The sequence below is a fragment of the Vidua chalybeata genome, chromosome 5 (genome assembly GCF_026979565.1).
Source record: "Vidua chalybeata isolate OUT-0048 chromosome 5, bVidCha1 merged haplotype, whole genome shotgun sequence".
Taxonomy (NCBI): Eukaryota; Metazoa; Chordata; class Aves; order Passeriformes; family Viduidae; genus Vidua; species Vidua chalybeata.
This window is the reverse complement of record NC_071534.1, coordinates 24,338,974-24,364,172: the sequence shown is the minus strand read 5'-3', so window position 1 is coordinate 24,364,172 and position 25,199 is coordinate 24,338,974. Positions and strand designations below refer to the sequence as shown.

The 25,199-nt window shown below is 34.5% G+C and overlaps 1 long non-coding RNA gene across 5 annotated transcripts in view; it reads left to right on the top strand.

The window, feature by feature from the left end:
• Positions 1-21,918: 21,918 nt before the first annotated feature.
• LOC128787862 (uncharacterized) overlaps positions 21,919-25,199 on the top strand; it is a 108,033-nt gene continuing 104,752 nt past the window's right edge. For all 5 annotated transcript variants that reach the window (XR_008430877.1, XR_008430876.1, XR_008430878.1 and 2 more), the window contains exon 1: positions 21,919-22,016. This is a non-coding gene — a long non-coding RNA (uncharacterized LOC128787862). The remainder of the gene's footprint in view (positions 22,017-25,199) is intronic.

Here is a 25,199-nt window from a genome sequence, read left to right as displayed (position 1 = left end):
GTATGACTGGCTGCATATTCACCCACTGGAAAATGTATCCTGTAAACAGAAGAAATACCTGCAAAGGTGATTAGGTGCATGCACAATATATCTGGGAGTGTGACTGCAGCCTAGTATTTTTTTTTTTTTTTTAATAGAAGCAAAACTCCTTGGAGTGAATAGAGGCTATGTTTTTAAATTTTAACAGTAATAACCAGAACTCTGCTGTTTTTTTCATTTGCCATAGGTAGGTATGCAAGAGGTATTACATTTGATTTTGTTTCTGGCATACAGCATACAAAATTGTATTTCCAGGTGCTAAGAACCATTCTTTCACTTCTACAGGCTAACCTTAATGTCTATTGTCATTTATTCATTAGTGTAACATGCTCCACTGCTTCTGTATTTTATTCCTAGAATTGGGATGTTCTCTTCAATACAGCATTTTTGCATTTTTCATAAGAAGCATTGTAGTCTTAAAGTCTCCTGATAATTTTTGGCAGCTTTGTTTCTTTTTTTTTCTCTGCGTATGTAATAAAGTTTGTAAAATTCTCTACATAATTTCTGTATCTGTTCTAGTAATTTGCCATCACTCTATCATATTTCAAATTCACTTTCAAAAATATTAAAATAAGGGTTAGATAGTTTTAGTTTTAGGCTAGTGAAGAAACACTGGGTTTTATAGTTGCCCAAATATACAATACCTATTTTTAAGTTAAATGAAAAGAGGTTACAAATACTAAGATAGTTTTAAAATTATGAATTAAAATAAGTTATAAAGGGATTTAGGGGGATAATTTTGAAAAGAAGACACACTAGGAAATTTTAGAATTAATTTTATTCTTTTGAAATTCATTTGTTTACCACCTAATGTATCTGTAGTCCTTGAAAATATTCTAAGTTTGGAGAATTACGCCTTCTAAACTAATAAGGCAATGAGTAATTCAGTGGTAGGAGTTTAAACTCTGAGTGGCAAAGTTTGAAAGAGGAGCTGTGCCTGTACCTAACTAATAAGAAAAGCTTTGAGGTAAATAATGTAATCTCATTCTTTTATTCTTTACTTCCCTGATGTGTACAGTGACTTGGATGAGGTAAATAAGGTAACTGGATTTTGTGTCATTTACTCATGGGGTTAATTTGTCACTTAGAGAAGAGAAATGTGTTAGTTAAGCATTAAATAAAATCAGGTCTGTCTGAAGCATTCACAGATATACAATTATCACATTTTTAACTTGAACACTTGCTATAGTGTGATCCTTTGTGTAAAATACATATAAACATAGCCATAAAAATAATTTTTGTTAAGATTTTTCCTGTAATTGTGCCCAGTGCTTCTGAAAGTGAGAAACTACAGTAGCAGAATACCATCTCTGAGAGGGATGACAAAGAACTGCTGCAAATGAGATGGTAAATAATCACATTTGCTTCATCCTGTTTAGAGAATAAAAAGTGAAGTGGATTTATATCAACAAAGCACTTAACCCCATTTCTAACTAACTCCTGCCAACAGTAGAACAGGTCATAAACTCTGGTAACTCCTGCCTTTTGCAGCAGTGGTCCTGTGTTAACAGTCCATGTTACAAGGATTACCCTGTTCTATTGCCATCAAGGTTCCTAAACATGTTTTTTAATGTCAGTGTATATCTGCTCATCTACTGCTGTTTTGTAGCTGGGACAGGTAGTATTGCCAGCAACATTATAGCAGGTCTTTTCCTATTCTAGTTTAATGATTTCACATGTAATCAGGGAAACTTAGTACAGTGATGGTGAATAGTAGTTCTTATCATGACATGTAATTTTACCCTCAAAACAAAAAAATTACATTAATGCAATACTCTCTAACACTGATTTGAAAAAACCACAATTATTTAGCAGAAGGTTGGGGAACAAGTACTTCTCTGTGGTACCCACTCTTCTGTTCAGTTCTTAGGTTTATATTTGCCTGGCTCCAAAAACTGATGAGAAGTGAGCACATTTACACCGCATATTTTACATGTGCCTCACTAGACTGAAGTAATTTATTCACCTGTAGATTATTCACTGAGAAATGTACTTGCAGTTTAACATTGTATCTGAATAGAAACTGAATTCCCTAATCTTGTCTGATCTGAAAATAGTGAGGAAAAGGCAGAAAATTAATGGGATGCTAGTCTTTTACCTGTGGCCTAAGTGTCAGGTGATCTGCATGCTGTTTAGTGTTGTTGGAATATCTTTTACTTTTCACTGAGTGAAAATAGTACCCCTGATCACAGCTCCTGTTCTAGGTGTCTGCAGAAGGTCTCATGTGCTTGTTTTTCCTTGCCAGGTAGCCTAGAGCAGACATCCAGTGTAATGTCACCCACACTGGGCTGCTCTTCAATGCTCTTGGCTGCCTCCATGCATTCCAAATGTTCTGTCACATAAAGGAGATCTCCACTGCCTCATCTTCGTGGCTTGTCCTTTGTAAAGAGCCTGTTTCCATCCATTTCAACACTGTGGATATATGAGCCATCATTCCATGTCTCCATGAGCATAGCAATATCATGGTCCTGCAACTGCACACAGATCTCTTAATTCCTTGTGTTTATTCCCAATTCAACAGGTGTCAGTGTACAGGCTGATTTCCCAGAAATTGTTGCTCACAATAAGGCAAATACTTTAAAATGGTAGTCATAAAAATAATAGAAATCTATTTTAAAAGGGAAAGCATTTGTTGTGTTCTACTGATACCTATTCAAGTATATAAAAGGTATGCTAACTCTGTGAAGCAAGAATGTGCCTTATGCAAGAATGTTAATGCTCTTTATATCATAGCTATTCAGTATGACAGTAGCTTTAGGCATGAGATAAAACTTTGAGTGCCATTAGTTTAAACTATTTTGCGAAGATGTTTATGGCACTGCTGGAAATACTGTGTTGAATTGTACTTGTTTCCTGGGTTTGTATTGCGCTAAAAGAAGTCATTAGCAATTTGCATTTTGAGAGCATTGTTGCTACAATATGGTGGTGTGAGTCACCAGAAGCTTAGTGGCATAAAGAATTGCAGCCTGAATGCAAAAATAATAATAGTTGGCCTAGAGTACTGCCTCTCATTTAGTATATTATAATCACTGACTTTTTATGTGTTGTTTTTTCCAAATATGAATTTAGTGCTGGTAGAAGGTACTGACTCAGTTCTGAAACTTTTCCTCTGTCCTTGAACAGACACAGGCAGCAGAACTGTCACCTTCCCTCTACAGTTCAGCCCTATACCTTGAATATGGCTTTAGGTTGGTGATAAATGCGCATCTGCTTCTGGGTTGGGTTGCAAGTCAAAGTTGTCATGTGTTCCCATGGTAAAAAGGATCAAGTGATGCCTCTACTTCTGCTATGTCAGAGTTCACTTTTCCATTTTCTGTTGCTTTAATGGGCTAAATGGACTGGTGTGGTCATGGTGGCAATACTGGCAGGTGGTTAAATAAAGTTAGTCCTCAGTTAACCTTGAGTTCCTTTATGTGGCAAGGTAACATTTTAAGGAGATTGGGCATACCTCCATTTCTGACTTACTGTTTGCTTTTTTAGGCAGCCTTAACTGGGAATATGAGAAGTGTAACCTTGGCTTTCCCTAGAATTTCAGAAAGACACAGGTCTCTCCTTAGAATTCACTTTATATATAGTTTTTCACATAAGATTATTTAAAAGAAAGCATGCATTAATTTGGAAGTGAAGAAGTGAAAGAGACTGTGATTTAATTTATAGGGAGAAAAAAAAAAAAAAAAAAAAAAAAAAAGTAGGGTCCATACCATGGAAATATGGTTTCTGTAAATTGAGTAAGTTACAATACTTTGGCTAAATACAGACAAAAATTCTGTTGGCAAAGTTATAAGCTTTGATTATCCTACAGTGAAATTGATGCAACAGCCCCATATATTATGATTTTTTTCTAGATGTGGAATATTCAGTATAGATCTATTATACTTATATATAATTATATAAAAATATATTATTTATATTATATATATTATATATGTATAATATGTTAATCAGTATAAATAGATGTGAACCTGATTTAGCTGCTGATAGGTCAGGATCTTGAATCTAGATAAAGCTGCATCTAGAGTTTTATTTACTGAAAGCTGTTACATATGAATATATTTCAGATTTATGTCTTGAGAAAAAGTGAAAGGATATCCGCCACTCCAATTTTAATCTCTCAGTTCCTTCTACTCTAAACTTCACAAACTCTTATTCTGCCCAGTGTTCATAACACTTTAATGGTTAGTTCTTTTTTTTTCCTGGAGACTTTTTATGCTTGCAGTCATATAGAGCATGAAATAAAGACTATATCAGCCTTCTTACCTTAGCCTAGACACTTAAAACACAAGACATTATACTATTGTAACATCTCTTACAACATACTTATGTGCTGGTTTATTTTAAAAACTATTTTACTTTGTTAAACAGCAAAACAAAAATTGTGACGTAACCCCCGAAAACCCAACCTTTACTACATCAGCCTGAATCAGCGTAGCTTGGGTAGGCCAGAGCTGCTTAAAACTAAATTTAGATTGGATCAAAACTGGGCTCCAAATCATGTTTAAAAATGCTCAAGTATAGTCCAAAAATATGTCTTTGGAACTTGAGTAAACTCATAGTACTTGGAAGCATAAATAATCACTCCTACTGAAGTTACTATGACTTTTAAATATATTATTTTTACAAGAAAGGATATGAATGTCTCTGTAGCTACTTGCTGCTGCTATGTACTGGTGAGTTTGGATGACTGTCAAAAATCTAGAAAGTTACTAGAAGTCTAAGAAAAAAGCATTCTTAAAATACTGGGTTTTTTTCAGATTAATAGCTACTGAAACAGAAAATCCACACTAGTTTTTTAATAGGTTCTATGTATGACTTATGACTGTAAGACTACTTGACCTCAGTGGTGAAACTAATTTTCTTTATGGTCTGTTTTTTTACTTCTTATCACTTAAGTTTGTTGTTTGTCATGGTAGCATTTTGATAGCAACAAAGATGAGCATTTTATTTATTTAATGATGATGAAGAATTTATTTAATTTGGTAATTGAAAATAAGAGTTTTATTTTCTTTCCTCTCCTTTTTTTTTTTTGTTGAGATCTGAACTTTTTTCCTATTTAATAACAAAGAGCTAGTCAGAAGAGCTGACATTTGCACTGAGTATGGCTATTTTGTAATTAGTAGGATAATATTTGTTTTCTTGCAGTAATGTGGATTTCAATGTGATGGAAAAACACTGAAAAAGATTGTAGGGGAAGGATTGTCTGAGATTTTGAATTTTTTTTTGTGCCAGAGGCATTAATATCTCTTTTCCAGGTGAATGCATAGTTATGAGAAATAATAAATAATATATTTAGTCATGTTTTGTGCCAAAAATAATTCAAATAACTCTAGCTAGAATGTAGACCCAACTACTAGATTTAGTAATTTAGGCTTTGCTAAGCAAATGTCTTAAAATTTAAAGAATCAATTGAAGCAGCAAACAATTCCAGATACAGTAAGAATTAATCGTGTGTGTGTTTTATATATATAGAAAGACTGATTTTTTTTAAATTGAAATCTTGACTTTTATGAAAATGTATTAAGGCACTTGCAGTTGGGGAAGTATTTTAAAGCACTTTAAAACTGACCATCATAAGGAAAAAAACCTACCTTTGAAAGTTTCTTTTAGAGTTACTGTGTATAACTTTGTCAGAGCAGTTCTTTGTTTCTGCTGAGAGCCATCTGCTTCTACTGCATGGTCTGATTTTTGGATTGGTGACATTGGGATTTAGGTCTCCAGGCAGGAGGCAGGATCTGCAGTTATAATACATGTAAAAAGCAACTCTATGGAAATTCCAATTAAAGAATGGAAAGCAGGTAACGGGTTTGAAAAGCATAGTTCATTATTTTAATCAGCTATTTTCCTTTTAGAATTTAGGAAGCAACTTCCCCCTGTGAACAGTTAAATGAGCAAGAAGGAGCTTGTGCTTTGGAACCCTTCAGCTAATGGATGGGTGTGGCTACCAAGGTGGAATTTTCCTGAGAGAAGCAAAATTATTTAAGGTCACTGAAGTTTTATTGTATCTCATATACAATCAGCAAATGGGTAAAAAAAGATTGTCAGGAAAGGAGGAATATAAGGTCAAGTGACCCCCTCACAGATTATCTAGTGCAGTATGTTAACCAAGTATAGTCCTTGCTTCTAAGAGGCAGAAGAAAGTTATAAGATTTTAAATCAAGCCTCAGTTTCTGCCTGCATCTGTCAAGATCTTTACAAAGTCTGGCAGCACCTTTGGCATTGGTGATAATGGAAATATATCTGCAGAACCACCAAAACTGATCTAATTTTGGGAGGTTCATATATTATTGAAAACCAGGCACAGACAGCACAGAAAGGTGATGTTTTTCTCAGGGATAAACAGTGGAGTTTCACCCCAAAGGGTCCCTGATCTTTACCTCTTATCAGAGTCAGTGAATTAAATGTTAAGAGATTGAAACTGCCCCAGCTGTGACAATTCAGTCACAACAAGGTTGAGGAGTTATTTTCTTGATTTGGCATTCAATTACTACAATAACTACATCTTGGACTCCAATAAGCCTTAAGAAGACAACCTGTCAAGTTTGTGACTAATCTCAAAATGGGGTTTTTTTGACAAAAAATGTTGCTCTTCCCTTCTTATCAGATTGATTCCTCTAAAAAAGGTTAGACACAGTGAGGATGTTGCTCAGTCATGCATCTGATTCCATCTGGTTTGTGCAATATCAACTGCATTAAATATAGGTTCAGAAATGAGAAATTCCAATTGTAGTTTGTATTAGGGTTCTAGGAGCCCAAGAGATAGGCAGATATTTCTTTACATGTCCTTTGGTGACATGATTTTGTTCTTGGTATTTGAGATTGTCTGAAGTGTTCACTTATTCTCACTTTTTGCCCTCCCTTTTTGTTATTAAATGTCTCTTTGTAGTTTAGCCAATGGTCCTTGACTATTCAGAGATGGTCCAAACTTTGTAATCATCTGTCACTAAGGACTGTGAATTTCTCTTCTATAAAACTGTTTACCTACCCACTCAATTCCAAAACTTCATTTTCCTTTTTACAGATTGTAAGATCTGTGTTTGTTAACAATTCACCATTCCCAATTTATAAGTTATATATTTCTTCAGAGAAATGTCACTTAGGTAGTAACCCTTTGCATGTTTACCTTTGTTCTACAATTGTAATGAATTTTGAAAGGCTGCACAAAGGAGTTTACTTCAATGGAAGTAATGTTTTTTAAAAGTTAAGTGTTATTGTCAGTGTTAGTATTTCCAAGTGCGTAAAATTTGACAAAGATTAAATTACTTGTTTCTCCTAAGATGGCTAACACCTTGTATTTTCTCCAAGGTTTTAGTATGATTTAATTCTGCACCATGTCAAATTGTTTTTACTCTGGGCTAACACTCTGTAAGAACACTTTTGTTTACTGGAAAACTGAAATCCTGTGTAATTAATTAATTATTGATTTGTACTTATATTGTTTTTCCTGGATTTTTATTTTCCTGGGTTTTTTTGGCTTTTGGTGGGTGTTTTGTTTTGTTTTGGATTTTTTTGATGTTGGCATTTTCTGGGTGGCAGAAAACCTCCAGTTTTCAATCAAGTATCCTTGCATGTTTTAATGTTTTAAGAAAAATTAATATCTCCTTTAGAACACTGGAAAGTAAGATTTGTAGCTGTCAGTAGAAATGAGTCTCAAGCAAAAGTTAAGGAAAATAAAATAATTTTAGTAAATTAACTAAAATGGAAGAAGTCTGTACTTGGATGTTGTCTGATTGCAATTCCCATTTCCTACTAGCTAACTGAAAGCTTTATATAATTTCCACTAACACTGGAGTCTCAGCTCATATTGTTTGGCCCTTAGCAGGATTTCTTCTAATTTCTTTTCAATTTTAGTCAGAAACCCTGTTGGCTTTTTAAGAGATTTGCAATCTGTGGCAGTCATATTATACAGAACAAGAGGAAGAGTCTGTGCTTGGTCTTCTGTTTAACAGGAAGGCTGTCTTCAACAGAAGTGCTCCACTGCTATTGCTTTTGCAACATATCATTACAATCAGTATCATTTGTTCCATGCTCTTTCAGCATCTGTGAGGCAGCAGCTGGTTACTGCTTTCTTCATCACCAAAGTGCTTTCAAGGACATTGCACTAGAAACTTCCAGGAGAATTTTATTAATTGCAAACACGGGAATATGAGTGTTGCAATGTTGGTTTTAAATGTAGGCCAAGTAAGATGTTAAAAAATATTGGGGAAGGCTTATCCACAGTGGGAATGTGTATGTTAATCCAAATATGAAACATCCTCTTGGATGCAATGGAATATTCTTCTTGTAATTTTGATGATTGACCATTATTTTGATAGTTTTAATTTTCTTCTTTATAATTACCTTTTATTTTGCTAGGGATAGCAGAAATAATATTGGTCCCTTTAAAACTTCATGTTGACGTAAGATGTCTACATGTGATATACTTCAGGGATTTACATGTATCTAACACAAGTAAATGTTCTTTAATGAGACATCTTGGCACATTTTAGCCACCTATAATTCTTTTGCAGTGTTGAACATCTAAAATTGTGCTTAATTGATAGCTACCCATCTACATTTCTGTGAAGTTTGACAATAAGCCCAAAAAGATGTGGACGTTCCCATTTAGAAGGCATGCTGTTGGCATTTCCTTTGCTCATTTGTTCTTACATGAAAGTGGGATTCCATTTTTATAGCAAAGCTATCAAGATATGTATCATGAAGAGGCAGTTGCTGTCTTAACTAATCAGCAACTTCTTTTTAATAATAATCCAGCATAAACTTGGAAGTTCAGATACTAAATGGTCAAAAGTTAATGCTTTAAAATAGGTAAGAAACTGTAATAGCGATCTTATGGGACAGAGGAATGTTAGATTATCTCAATGTTCTGTCATATTCTTCATTTAGCTAAGGCAAACCCATTGCAGATAGAGTTGAATAACACCATCGAATGTAGTAAAATTGCTTCAAAGATACTGTGAAATGACATTCTGTGCTACTTGTTAGACCTAGAAATTTAAAATAATTCTTGCTTTCATAGTCCATTTAGAATGAGTGAGGCTGGTCATTTTGGAAAGAGGCACATCAAACTTTGCTTTTGGGATTTGTCCACCTATCCACTTCTTGCTAAAGTATCGATACTTCTATTTCACTTCATTTGGTAAATATAAATTGAAGTAATTAATTAGCTACTATAACTTTTAATTAGCTACTATAATTTTTAACGGAACCTCATGTATTTTATGCTGTTGTTACAAAAGCATAGACCCATTGAGGTGGGAAGGGACTCCTCACTTGAAGCAGAATCAACTACAGCACATTGTTTTGGAGATCAAGCCCATTTGCAGGTGGGCTTGAACATCTCCAAAGGTGAAGACTATAACTTCTCTGGGCAACCTATTCCGGTGTTCAACTCTTTGACATTTAAAAAGGGGTTTTGCTATATAGGAAAACAATTTCCATTATGTTATCTCTTTAACTTTAAATGGTTACTATTGAAAATTGCCTGGCTTGGTCTTCTGTAGTACCTTGCATCTGAGATTTATACACATTCTCCCTCGTATCTTTCTTCTCATGGCTAAGTGATCCTAGCTCTCTCACTCTTTCCTCCTATGTCAAAAATTGGAAATTATTTAGGTGAGGAAACTATATTTTAAGTATTTTAAATGCAATTCTAAAGCTTATCCCAACTTCCTTATTGATGTATTTTTGTTATTCCTGATAATTTTATCATAGATATGCTGATCCTAAAACCATCACATTCTTCCCCTCTCCCTATTAAAATATCTCTGAGGACCTCTGCATATTATTTTAGTGTGTAAAGTGTGTATAATAATCAAATATTTCTTATTGCAGTTTAAAAAATGAAAAAAATTTACAGTATTTGTAATACTGCAGTTGTGTAACATTTAAGGTGCAGTGGTTGTAATTAATACTGTGGATAGTATTCTATTCCATAAAGTATATTTATTTCAAAGGTATTTTGATTTCTGCCATCAGGAGATGTGTGTCCTTTCACATAAAAAACATTTAAAAAACCTTATCTTGGCTCACTCTGTTAATACAATCATTTCCTTTTCATTGACAGACTGTTCTTCACTCCCTCAAAATGGCCAAAAAGCATTTTTTCTCTCTGCCTTTTCCAGCATGTCTCCATTACCTTGGAAATCATTAATAAAAAATCTCCAGTCTAACCTTTCTGAACTGCAAAACCACTGTCAGTAGCTACCTATGTTTTTTCCAAACTTCTTTTTTTCAGTAACACAAGATTCGTAATTAGCCCTCCTTCTCCAAAATTTCTTTCCCCTGAATTAATTTATAATTTCTAAGGATAAATATTTTCCAGTTGCGAATTTGCACTAATATCTAGTCTTCTCTATGCACTGTCTTTCAATAAAGGTCAGTGAGAGACAAGAAATGTGACTTCAAGTGAAACAAATCAGCAAAATTCTTTTCAATGGGCTTACATAGAATAAAGAAGTTCTAAATGTTAAGATTTTTTACTCTTGATCAGGTTCTTTCTTACTTGGAGGCATCTCACTCTGGTCAAGCATCTTAGAATCCCATCCTGCAGAAATGTATGGAAGGCTTTGAGTCTCCTTCTTGCAAAATTTTACAGACACAAATGAAAACAGCAAAAAAATCAATAGTAGAGCACTTTTCCCCATTGAAGTATGACTTTAAAAGAATCATAATTTCATACAAATAGCAGGATATAAAAATAAGTAATAAAACACCTTACTCTGAAATATATCAATGTATCAATCAAGTACTCAGGATGAGGGATACAGCATCCTCGCTGCTTTTTCTGATTGATTTGAAAATGAAGAGACATGAATTCCATCTAGATGTTAAGAAGAACTTCTTCACTGTGAGGGTGGTGAGGCACTGGAACAGGTTGTCCAGAGAAGTTGTGGATGTCCCATGCCTGGAAGGGTTCAACATCAGGTTGGACTGGGTCCTGATCTACCTGGTTTAGTGGAAGGTGTCCTTGCCCTTGGATGGGAACCAAATAATCTTTAAGGTCCCTTTCAACCCAAACAATTCTAGGATTAGTTATTCAAATAGAGGGAGGTTTTTTTCTGTCTTATTGGCTGGTCCCATGTGCTCTTCTTATTAACTTTTAGGTAATGTTTTCATTTATCAAATACAGCTTCACTTAGAACTCACTTAAGTTAATGGTTAAAAACCTAAAATCCCCCTATCCCCCTCTTCCCATTCCCTATGTGTTTATGAGTTTAGTGATTGTGGGAAATGTTATATTATCCATATAACATTTTCATTAACTGCATGATACTGCAGGTCTTGTCTTGCACCAATCATATTGAGCCAAAATCTATTATTTATAATCAGTAAATTTCTTGACTGTAGTCAAGAAATCCCACTGTAGTGGGATTTTTGCTCAGTTTAAGACCTTCAAAATTTGGTCTGTAATTTTCTCTGTGCTAAAAGAACTTGATCATGTTTTCATGAAATAATTCTAGTATTTTTTTCTCCCTAGTTTTCTCCCAGTTCTAGTATTGGTTTCTCCCTTCCAGGATCTCATTTCCTCTAAGACATCTGGCATGTAAAATTGGCTGACAGGAATGTTGCCTGGTGCATGAGCCTTGGAATGTTAGCACTCTAAAGCTCAGTGCCATATCATGAGTGTGTTTTTCATAATGTTGGGAAGGATAAGTTTCCAGTTTATTCATGTGCACAGACTCAGGAATTTTCTTTTGACAGTGCTTTCACCAGTTGTTATATGTAAGAACTAAACCTTTAGCTGGTATTGTACAGAAAGCCACTATGTGTTTGATTAGCCAGTCTCAAAACAAGACATCAAAGCTGAAAGGCTTGATTTCTCTCTGAATTGAATGCCATGAATACATTCAGAAGGATTGTAGATGTTTTTTCCCCAACTTGTTTTTTTACTTATCTATTACAAGGTTGATGGACTGTAAAAATATTTGCTTTACAGAATAGTCATGCTCTATGTCTTTCTAGTAAAACAAACAAAACCAAATACCAGTCAACCTGAAATCATTCTTTGGCTCCACTAATACCAGGGGTTTCAACTGATCATACTTTATTTTGGATGGGGCTTTTAGGCAGGCTTATAGCTGAATTACTGTTAGTTTTTTAGTATAAGGAACGTATAATTGAATTATTCCGAGCTGCTGTCATCTACTGCACATAACATATGAGTGGTATTATTCCATTAGTCAGAACTGCATCACATTTGAGCTGTCATACAATCAGCTATACTGAAGTCAGGGAGCTGCAGCTTCTCTCCAAACCTTCTAAAGGTTCTGTGTCTGTCACATTAAACCTGGCACTCAGGTGAGTGCCAAATTCAACTAAGCTCACTGAATATACTGAGGCTAAAATTGCTACAAGAAGTTAGAGAAGTAAAGCTAAGGAGCAAACAGGGATGGTGGGAGCTCTAAGAGGAATAAAAAGGCAGGGCTGAAAGCAAGGAAGCAAAAAAGAATTTGTTAAAATCAAGGGTTAGACAAACCAAATGTGCACTGCATAAGTTTCCTTAGAGATAGCCTGGTCAGTCATCCCTGGCAAATGTACCCTATGCTTCAGTTTCTCAGTCTGTTTTTCTCCCTGGTGTTACTGCTCCTCTTTATTGCTCAGAGCAGGCTGAAGCTTTCTCATTTGTAGGTTTCCACTCGGAATAGTTGATTTTCCTTTCCCGTCTGGTTTTCCTTAATTCTATATTATACAAAAATTTTCTCTTTTGGCTGCTTTACATCTGTGGAATTCCAAGGGGAGAAATCAGATTTTTTTTTTTTCTAGTAAACAACAATAGAACATTGAAATGCCCTACTAACTGTAAATATTTTTACAGTGGCACTGTGATAAATTTGTATAAATTCCTAGGATTTCCATTGCTATGGAGGTAGGGAACTTGCCTTGGTTTTTGTGTTATTGAAAGATAAATCATCAAAACCATGCATTTTTTAAGAAAAAAATTTATTTTAGAGAGCCAAACATTTTGCAGGCCATGCATAACCCTGAGGATCTGCTGAGAATTTGCTCCAGAGACAGAACCTAAAATAATATAGCCATAGAAAGGATACTGCATGAATCTGAAATCGATAGCTCCTTCAAATACCAGCTATTAGTCTTGTATGAAAGAAATAGTTTCTTGTTAGTCAGATGTAAAATAAACCTTTCTGTGTCACATACATTTACAGTTTAGAGGAACATTTAAAAAATTATAGGTAGATTATTTCTAATTTCCAGTGAATTATCTTGCATAATGCTGTGTGCATAAAGGATTTCAAAATTTGCACTAGAAGGAGATTTCAACATTTTCCTTGAAGAACTAAAAAGAAATGTGCAGAATCTTGGATTTTGAACTCAAGTTTATGCATATCTGTAATATTTTGCTAAATGTTTAATAATTCATCTGTGCTGTATAGATTCATTGATATCACTTGCCTGTCAGACAATGCAATTAATGGAAGGCAACAGTCTTTTTATGTGTTTCATTTACTCTGCCATCTTTTTCCAAGACTGAAAGAACCCAAGCTTTTAATGTTTTCTTGTATGTCATGTTTCCTGGACCAGTGGTTATTTTTGCATCCCTTTGGCACTTTCCATTCAAGACCATTTATGGACTTTGATGCAAAAACTGAGTACAGCATTCCAGTGGAAGCCTTAATGGTTCTTAAGTTGCTGTATTTTCTTTTCATCTTCTATCCTTCCTCCCCTAGTTTTGAATGTGTGTTTTACTATGAATTGGCTCCATTGGAAATGAAATAAATAGTTAAATAAATTTAATTGCTAAAGGTGAAGAATACTTCTCCATGCTTAATGAAATTTATGTGCCAAATATAACAGCCTTCTTCATTTTTTTTTCTTTACTGTGATGTTTTTGTATTAGGATGTGACAAATTTATCTCTAGGGGATTGTAATTTTGAATCTATAGCATGATGTTACATGAGTGGTAAGGTGTTCTAAATTCCTGTATGAGAAGCCTTGTTATGATTTCCCAGTCCTAGATTTTGTGCTAATAGGGAGATGAAGCATTATTATTTAAAATAGCTCATCACATCTATGGCAGGATAAATTTGACATTTTCAGAGGACATTTTTCTCCACTGCCTAAGAGCCAGGCCTGAAAACTAGAATTTTCAGGAGTTATACCTAGTTGTGCATTTGAACTCAATCACCATTTCTGAAGTGAATCAAGCAGATGCTAAGCTAAAGTTGGAAGCTAAAGTTAGCAGAAACCAGAAATCACTTGCTCAGTGTTTCAAGATGTCTAAAATTCTATAGAGATAGGTGCGTGTATTTGTTTATATAGATAACCAAATTTAGATGTTTTACCCCAAAGCTGTACCTGGGTCAGCTGGCATTCTTTTTTCAAGTTTCTGCCCTGGATGAACTCTGCATCCCCTAGAGCAATGAAATAAGGAGTTTGAAAGAAATGGTTACTCCTCAAAATGCTGCTTTGCTAATATATAAAAGTCACACTTGATCTTCTATATCAAAACATTTTTTACAAGGACAAGTTTAAATTCTTGAAATATTCCACAGCATATTTTCCAAGTGTAAGTTGGCAGTCATCTGAAAACTGGGACTATAATTTCTTAGTTATAAATTTGATCTTCTTCAGATCTTGAATTTAAGGTGAGATGAATGGTCTTAAAATGAAAAAGAGTGGATTTAGATTATATGTTAGGAAAAAGTTCTTTCCTGTGAGGGTGGTGAGGCGCAGGTTGCCCAAACAAGCTGTAGATATGCCCTGTCCTTGAAAGCGTTCAAGGCCAGACTGGATGGGGCTTTGAGCATCCTGGTTTAATGGAAGCTGTCCCTGCCTATGGCAGGGGGTTGGGACTAGATGATTTATAAAGTCCCTTCCAACCCAAAGCATTTCATGATTCTGTGAATGTTTCTCTTCTATCAATAATGATATGCTTTCATATTCTTACTGCTTTCTTCTTGACTCAGTATGTAAACAGAGATGTCTTTACTAAGCCTTTAAAATAAGCAAAATCTTGGTCCTCTTCTGAGCAGAGAGCATGACAAATAATTATGCGAATTTAGTGTATTGACTTTTTTGTATTCAAAAACTGCCCAAATCTCATTTGATTAAGCATAAAAACCCTCTGTGAATGCCATTAGGAATACAAATGAATATTCACATTTCAATTGCCTCCATTTGGTTTTGCTAAGTTATTTTTAAATTGCATGTTAGTCTTTCATCTTATACGAGTGAAGTTTTATTCTCCAGAGACTGAAGGAATTCACTGTAGGATTTTTTAAGCATTCTCTTTTTCAATTGTAGTTGAAAACTTGTATCAGCTGGTAAATTAGAGTGTACTTGTTACAGCTTGCTTGTCTGAAGATCTTGCTTCCCTTATAATACAAGATTCTTAAATCTTACAGGCCAGGTGGTGGTCAGAACAGGGATCTCTGTTAGCAATTCAAAAAGCATTGGTTTATTTTTTTGAACCATCTCAGGCTTTTTGTCTTTTTTGAAGTTTTTGCCATTTTGACAGCATAGTCTCTGTTGTGCAGCCCTACTGACAAAGAAAGGGTTGAGAAATATGTAGCCATTGCTGATTTCTCCTAATTCAGTATCACTTGATTACTTTCATGATTTAAGTTCTTGTTTGATCCCATCAACATAGATTTCTCAAGTGATTATTAGAGAGAGACAAAATCCCCTTACCATTTCTCTTGGTAGCTGAATTTCCCTTTTTTCAGGAGACCAATAAGACTCTATTTTGACAGAAGAATAATAAAAATAAACCTGTTATTGATAGGTATATAGTTCAGATTGAAGTTGAAACTAGTGCATGGTAAGTATTGGCAATGGTTGTAGAATACTGTATCTGTTTTAGTTTACAGGCCTGTTCAGAAGGACACTGATATATGAGGATGGCACTAAGTGGTTTCACTATGATTTCTAGGCTAATGTTAGGATAGCAGCTTACTGTCCTTCACCTTCTGAATTTGCAGTCTCGTAGAGTCTAATGGCTGAAACTTTCATACTTGTAGGATAAGTGAGATAAATATATTCCATATATATATATACATCTGATATGTTTCTCTAACACTATGTTCAAATGAATGCAATAGCTTAAATTTTTTTTGAAGTTACTCTGAAAAGCCTGGGTTGTCTTTATGTGTGTGTTTTAGCACACAGATTAATTTCTTCAGCAAATAAATTATTTAAAACAGTGATGCAATGATTAAAGGCAAACTTAAAGACATAAGCAACAGATTTAAATTAGTGAACTGGCATTGTGCTTTGATGTATAAAGCTAGATAATCTCTTTTAACTGGGTAAGGACATTGTATAAGTGTCAAACACCTTGACAGCACTTCCTCCTGGTGTCAGTACCTTTCTCATCAGGTCTATCCTACACTTGATGCTCTGTTTTCCAGCTCTAGAATAATAGAATGGCTGCAGCAAAGTATTTACTTTTAACAGTGAATATAAAACCAGTGTTGAAATTCTTGAGTGCTACTCTTGGTTTTGTTGTGAATTATCTGATTGTTAACAGATTAGCTAGAATTCATTCTTTCCCTTTTGTTTGATGCAAAAAGAAGATAATTCTGCTTCATTTTCTTCTGAAAAACACTGTGATATGTTCCAGAAGTAGAAAGAGTTATTCCTCCATGATCTCATAGCATAATTATCTGTACTAGTTACTGTCAACTTTTTTATGTTCAAATTATATGGCATATCACCTTGATAATGTGTTCAGACTTTAGTAATCTGAGGTACCACATGACACATTTCTAAGCTAAGAGTTTTAGAGGGGCTTTTGTCATTGATTATTATATATTTGCTGTTATGGTTTAACTTTTACATTTGGCCTTTCAGTTTCCCAAAACGTTTAAGATCAATTTTGCAGATTTATTCTCTTCCTCAGCATATCTTTTGTATGGACATTCTGAAATTGGCAAATAATTGACATTTCTGGGTAAGGAGGCAAGCTGGATAGGAAAGAATCAACTGTATTATTATAAATTATCATGGATTCTTTTTAGCCAAATATTGAATTTTTTTTCTTAGAATGAAAGAGACATTCCAAATAAAAATTTCATTTGTTTGTTCCACTGTTTGCACTGATAGATTGATAACCCTTTTCCAATTGTATATTGCACATTGCACTCAGCTTTTTGTGCAGCTGGAGAATCTCTCTGCACAAGCATGTGCTGCATACATCTAATGATTCTTGCTTTTTCTAAAGCTTGAAAGAGTTTAAGAAACTGATATAACAAGTCAGGAAGAAATAACAAGATACTGGAAAAGCACTGTGTTGTCATTGATTGATTCTGATTTTTTACTCAAGCTCCCAAGGACAATTTACCTGCATTTGATACTATTGTGCTGAGTGATATTGGGAAGTTCTGTCCAATCCATAATTAAATAAAAATTAATTTATCACATTTGGGAATGTAAGAGGCATAATGAAGGAGGTTTTTAAAATAGTAGTTGGAAATTTTCAGCTTTAAGTAAATAAGTTACTGTGTTTATTTGCTGCTGGGAAGCTTGAAGAAATAGCAAGAACTGCAAGGAGGAGTGCTTATGAGCACTTGCTCATAGCCTAGGTTTACTCTCACACAAGAAGGCATATAGTGTGAAAAATATTTTCTGAGAGATTCTCTGGATGGATAATTGTTAGAATGTGAGGGATGGGAAAGAACGTTTAATGCTGATTCTTTTTGTACAAAGAAACTTGTTCGCACAGAACACAACAGTTGAAAAAGGAGCAGAGAGTAAAAAGGAAAGTGCTTCCAGTACTGACGAATGCTAAAGATAATGCCAGCAAGGATAGTTTTAGAACAGGACATATAATAATTGTCATTTTCTGAAGCAATAGTTTGTCAAGGTACTGGAAAATTCCTTTCAGATGAAAATTCAATCACACATTTACAGAATGTTCTTTTCTTACAGTCTACAGCTTCCTCACGAGGGGAAGAGGAGGGGCAGGCACTGATCTCTTCTCTGCAGTGACAGGGCCTGAGGGAACTCCATGAAGTTTTGCCAGAGGAGGCTTAGGCTGGATATCAGGAAAAGTTTATCACCCAGAGGGTGGTGGGACACTGGAACAGGCTCCCCAGGGAAGTAGTCATTGGAGTTCAAGAAGCATTTGATCAATGCTCTCAGGCATATGATGTGATTCTTGGTGCTGTCCCATGTGGGGCCAGGAGCTGGACTTCGATGACCCTTCCAATTCAGAGTATTGAATGATTCCATATTGTATTAGCTTCATGTGATTATATATACACTTTCTAGGAAGCTGACTTCATCAAATGGTGGTGGCAGCTCCTCAGTCAACAATGTTACCTGAAAAGTAAAGATCCACTTGCATAAATAAAACAGAAGGTGTAAGGAAATTAAACATCTTTGTGTTGCTAGGAGTCAGTGAATAACCTTAATCTTTGAGAATGCTCCTTCAAAAATCAAAGAAAAAATATGTTGATTTGCATTTGGGGTGGGTTGTTTTTTTGTGGGTTTTTTTTGGTGTTTTTTTTTTTTTGTGTTTTTTTTTTTTTTTTTTTTTTTTTTTCCATTGGACAATGGAATAGAAGAAAGTAAAGGAAAGGAGAAAAGTAAGACAGCATAAATGGAAACTAGCCAAACAAAATCTAGTCAAGGGAATTTTACTCTGGCAGGGGAAGAAGTTTGAGCTATATGAAATATATGAAGCCTGAAAATTTGTAAGTTGTAATTTATCTGAAAGGCATATAGTAATTTAAAATCCTTAAATGAAATACAGTTTAAATGTACCACATATTAAATATTGTTGAAGAATGTCAGTGAGGGAAGAAAAAAGAGAGAAATTAAAAAAAGAATAAAAGTCATTGCAAAGCCTTCTGTTGAAGTAGCAAGAGGCATATAATGAGTTCATGAAGGAAAAAAATAATATATCCATATTAATAAAGTTACAGGGAAAAATATTTCTGGAGTAAGAATTTTAATAATTGTATCAATATCACTTTCATTATTGAGAAATATTTTTTTTTTTAATGGACCTACTTATGGTATATATTTATGTACTGATTAAAATAACTTACTGAGTCTTGGCCCAAGACTTGGATGACATTTCATCCTGGTAATTCTGTTGCTGCACAGGAGCTTAGAATAAATAAGTTTAAATAACCAGTCTGTTTCCTTTTAGAAAGGAAATAGAAATGCAGGAAGACTAAAAGAGAAATTATTCAAACCAGAGATTTTCTTTATTTACTGCCCAGGAAAGTTCCAGTCTGTCTCAGAATAGGGTTGACTTTATCCCCAAAATTACAGGAGTATTCAGAGCCAGACTTGCTATATAAAAACACATGCTGTAAACTTGGAAAATTTAAAAAGAAGACCCTAGATGTCAGTGTTTACCTCTGAGGGCAGTAGAAGTGTCCATATTTCTACAGGTGATCTAAGTTTGTAAGGTGCTTGTGAAATTCCTTGACTCACTGGAGGCCTTGCTAGCATGCTGCACGTTCAGCCTTAAATTATCTGGATTTTGAGATTTGAAACAGTATGGATGGTAGGATAGGTAGAGCAAAAAGTGAGATTAAGTATAGGAAGGCATGTTTTAATATTAACTGGTGCAGTGGTTCTGGCTAGCATGGCAGAGAATATGTAATATTTGAATGAAGTTTAAAAGATGGGTAAAAAAATCAATGCTGTTTAAACAAAACATGAGCAGCAGGAAATATGTTTTGATAGTAAGATTTATTTACATAAAAGGCTACTTGAAGTGTTTTGTCTGAAGTCAATTGCTTATTTATTGATTACTAAACAACAACAGTATGTGCTTAAAGTAGTACAGGATTGTTTTCAGCATGTTAAATTACCAAGAAATTTACTGGCTGATTTGGCTTTAGAAGTTATGTGTAGAAAAAAAATATTTGAAACTGGGAAGTACCAACAATGATAACAATATCCAGATGAAGATCTGCAGGAAAGACAATAATATAAAGCACTATTTGGAAAGTAAAAGTTTGAAGAATGTGAAATGAAGAAAACTCTCCCACTTGCACAGTATGAATACCATTTCTATTGGGGATTCTGCAGGCAAGTAGTTTTAATGAAAACAATATGAATTCCCACACAGGTAAATCTCTGTAATTTGATTTAGAATAAAAATTATGGATGTGACAGAAACTTAAATAATTAAGGAAAAATGTATCTGAAATACTAAAGCCTAGAGAAAAACTGAAAAAAAAAAATTGGCAGCTTCTCTGTGGTCTGTTAGTGCTGGAAACAACTGGTTTTCCCTGCTCTATCTGCTTTTGAACCCAAAATATCTTCAAGTGATTATAGTTATGTTGTGTGCCATGAGAGGCTGAGGGCATGCTTAAAGGTGTAACACTGGGCACCCCAAAAATTCTGGCATTGTGGCTTTGCCTCCTCCCCCTGTAAATTTTAAGCTAATTGAGGGATCAATGGGAGATCTGATTTCATTCCATGTTTAGCCTGATGGCATTCAAACCCTATCTCTCAGCATGCCCAAATCAGTAGACTTTACCAGCTTTTTTTGTTGCAAGGGCTGGGAAGACATTTGCCTCTTTCCCTACTGCATCAGGTCACCATGTGATGTGGATCAGGTCAGCCTGTGAAGTGGATCATGTCACCAGCAAGAATAGGTGGTATATGGAACAGAAGGAAAAAGCAAACAAAAAAGAGTGAAAACATTGCATGAGAGATGAGATGCATGATACATGCTGAGAAGCAAGTCCTGGAGAGCTTGGAGTCTGATACAAAGACAGTGCATTTTAATTGAAATGGTTGTTTTATTAAAGATTAAGTCCAAGCACTCCCTAAGCAAACAAAACCAGCCCAGTGGTAATCTGAAAATCCTGCTTTAATCTTTGTTTTATCTCAGTTTGACTAACACTTCTTTTCCTGATCTGTTCAATTTCTTCTCCATGTTTTGGTTGTCAAAATACAGAGATGACAAATGACTTCTTTGCAGAAAGCCAGTAGAAAATCTGTGTACGGCTGATGCATCGAGCAACATGTGGGGAATGTTAATAGCTCTGTCACCCTCTCAGTTGGGAAAACACTTCTCAGAGGTAACTCCTTTTCACAGAGATGAAACATTGGCTTAAAACCACCACTAATTCACATCATATTTTTACGTGTTATATCTCTTGTACACACTTTTTAGATAAAAGCTGTAAGAGCCAAAATTTAGGCAATAATGTCAGAATAAAGGGTATTTTAAACCAAGTAAAGCTGTATGAAAATATAGGACAAAACCACGCATAGCTTAATGAAGTTGTCCATGTATATGCAATTCAGTATATTCAGTATAAACTTTGCACTAATAAAATAAGAATGTCTTCCATGACATTATTAACTGCTGTTGTTGATAGTTCTAATTTTCACTAAGCTTCTACAAGTCCTGCTGGTCTTCATGTAGCAATGGTTTTCTAAATTGATTTTTTTTTCTTTAGTTGTGATGCAAAACCTGTTTCAAGTTAGGGCAATAAATAAGAGGATTTCCAAGTAAGTCAATATCCAGATTTGGTTAATATGCAGCAAATCTTAGATAAAAATTGCTATAAATTAAATTCTCTGTGTCTGAGGAAGCACACAGCTGAAGAAAGAGGCCAAACACTGTTTTTCCTTGATTAGCTTTGTGTCCTTTTTTTAAAAAAAGAACTCCCAATAGATTTCTGAAGCTTACCTCACAACAACTATCTTCCGTTTCCTGCAAGATACCATATTTTTCATATAGTATTTATTCACCTACTCATAGATTCTGTTTTTGAGAACAGAAGTGATAGAGATCCAAGCCAGATATTGGCTACTACCACTTAGTTCTGTTGTAGTGAGGAACTTTTGAGAGACCTCTGTAAACCAGAGTTGAGTCGTGTTCCTCTGTGTGTGAACATGGTCAGTTCCTGGTCATTCACTTCTATCAATTTTATCTATAAGTTCCATAATTTCATCTGCTGACATTTCCTTTCATCGAGGCTCTTGAGCCACTTTCCATGCCAGTTCTATTTTAGGATGAATGGAGCCTGATCACCCTGCTAAGGTATGTCCTGATTCTGGTGTATTCAGAGAAAATTGAAATGTATATGCCAGGGAAGAGAAAGGAAGAATGCAAATTGCTGCAAAATCTGCATGGATGATGAATTTTCAACACAGTTTTTATTAACCATAATCCTTTATTAGACCTCACAGAGGTGTAAACTATACATACAAATACATTAGAAAGATACCCTCTTAACAGTAATGCTTCACATTTTGGACCTGATACCAAGAGGGTTGCAAACATTTCAGTACATTCTACAAACCAAAGGGTGCATTAGCCTTTATGTATACAGAGTGACAAAGCCCTTTACTGAAATCAAAGTAGATAAAAGTGAAAATCAGTCAACTACCTCTTTCAACCTTTACCTACCATAAATGCATATAAAAGCCTTTAAAAGCATGAATACACTATTATTTATGGAGCATAGTTTACTGTTCTAGACAGCTCATAGAGAGAGGGGAAGAGAATGGTCAAGATGGCATTACATGAACTGCAAACTAGCAAAACTTCTTGATTTTTTTTTTTATATTTGTACATATCAAGAGCTCCATTTTTTTATTTATTTGTTGTTACTAGAAAAGCTTATAAGTGCTAGATGGGGGGAATAGCGCAACAAAGACATTGTTGAGGTATTTGGGGGATTCTGCAACACAATGATGTTACATACACAGTATGAAATATTATTTGTCATCAAGTAGTGACATTGTATTATGAGTAAGCACGAGAAAATAAAAAAGAAAGAATAAATCCAGTTAGAAGTTTAATAGATATTTAAATGTTTTCTAGTAAATGAACACTTAACCCTTGTCACTGTTTGGTTATAATGACTTGAAATGTTAATAGTAGGATTATTCAGTAGTGAAATCAGAAACTCATGTATCCACATTCATGATTTGCATCATGGAAACCCCAGTTTTAGACAGGATACCAACTGAGGTCTAACACTGAAGACAGAGAGCACAGTTACTCCTTATGGAAAGGCTGTCCTGGAAAGCAAGTGCTACTAAACTCTTTGTTTAGCATTCTGGGTGGCTTTGCAGTAATTTGGGAGAAAAGAAAGCTTATACACAATTTGATTATCAGCAGCAGGTGGTGCTGCTTCTTCTACTTTGATTTTGTTTCCTGACGTCCTTAGTCTTGATAAACATGTTTAATATTCAACCCTAAGACTCCAAGGATTAAGAAACTGTGAAACAGAACCATCACATTCTGACAAAAGCAATGAAAGGTGTCAGACTACAGGTGAAGCTGTTCAGAATATAATGAAGTACCAGTGTGCTTTCAGTGGAGCATTTTATGACTCATGTCTGATGAGATTTAGTTTAATCAGGCAACTATTATCATTATACACTTTTGAGAATTATGTTTTTCACCTTGTTCAGGATTTCTATAGAATTTTGTTGGAGTAATTCCTTAGAAATGGTAATAAATGAAAAGATATGATTTATACACTCTGTCGTGCACTGTCACTTTCATGTGCTGTATTCTGTTGAAATTTCTCTACGTGGAAATAATGAAGAGAACCATAATTCTTATGCAGCATTTATATCAATTGCATTTGAAATTCTAGTGTAAAAAAATAGTATAGAATTCATTGCTGTGCAAAAAACAAGGACAGTTTACCTCTTAATTGATAATGGTTTAGTCTGTTGGTTTTGGGTCCTTTGTCTTTGATCATTGTTAAAGTGAGGGTTTTCACAACATAAGTCAGGTTAATGCTAGTAAACCAGGAAGAGTGGAACATTCATTTGATTTTTAAATGTACAAAGTTAAATATTTCACTACAAAGTATGAGTTTCATATAATTAGTTGTTTATATAGTTATCTGAATAAACATTTTTTCTGTAACATGAGTACATGAAGCATGATTTTGTCAGGACAGAGTCCTTTTTGTTCTGCAGGTATTTTGTTGCTGCTTAGAGGAATGAAATTACACTAATGAATGGAAAATACAATAAAATGCAATGCCTTTGATTTAGTTAAAAATGGTGGGAAAAATTATCTGTCAACTGTATTTGTTTTGTTTCTTAAGAACTTCAATAAGGTGTGAATATGTAGATATTTTAGGTGGGTATATACTTGTAGGAAAGAATGTTTAGCAGCAGAAGTATCACATTGGTGCTTTTTATGACTTTTGTGAGCCAAACTGGCAAAATAAAAAGTTACTGAAGAACACAGAGAAATCAAAAATTATTATAAATAATTTGGGATAAGGAATTTGCTAAGCCTTTTCCACCTCTGATACAGTTAAGGGTGCTGTAGAGCAGGATGAATTAATCTTACAAAAACTATAAATGACAAATTAATAGTTGAGGTGATGACAGAAAGTATCATTCTGCTCTGTTTATATTACTTATTCTTACTTTGAAGTGATGCTTACACTTAAAAAAATCACACTTAATAGAATTTTTATGGGGAAAAATTAAATAGAAGATGAAATTTTAATGAAGGTTTTTATAATATGGCCCTCACAGTTAGTATTTTATATCTGCATCTAACAGATAAACATATTTGCCTGATGACAATGAAGAGGTGTCTTATGGTTTAAATATCTGGTAATTTCTCTAGGTATGAAAAACAAAGACAGGACCTAAATTGTGACATCTATATTACACAATGTCCTTCTAAAATTAGATTCCAGTTGGGTTACTGAATATAATCCATAAGATCTGAAGAGAAAAAAGCAAGCATTTCAAATTTTACTTGACAGGAAAAAGAAAAGCATAATATACATGTGCACACACACATACACATAGACATGCACACACTGTAGCATTGTCTATACACACACATATATATGTACATGTGTCTATATATGTGTACATATACACAACTACAGCCTTTATGCTGCTAGTGTAAGATTTCCTAATGTAACCATCAGGGAGGTCCTTCCTATTTTGGCCTCTGCCAGAATGGCATCTCTATACAGCATGACATGTAATCAAATTTCAGACATTCCCATAACACCCTTCATGTAAAAACAAAAAAGTCAAAGATTTCTATATATCAGATACTGTGTGTTTGGGCATTTATAATCCAGCAGAATATTCCAAAGCTGTCAGAAGCAAAAGGTCTAGTGTAGGAGTAGAACAGTTGGACGGGTAATAACTTTGTGTTGAAATCTTTCTTTTTTTCTTTCTTTCTTTCTTTCTTTCAAGATGAATTTAATCTAGTTGCTTTACT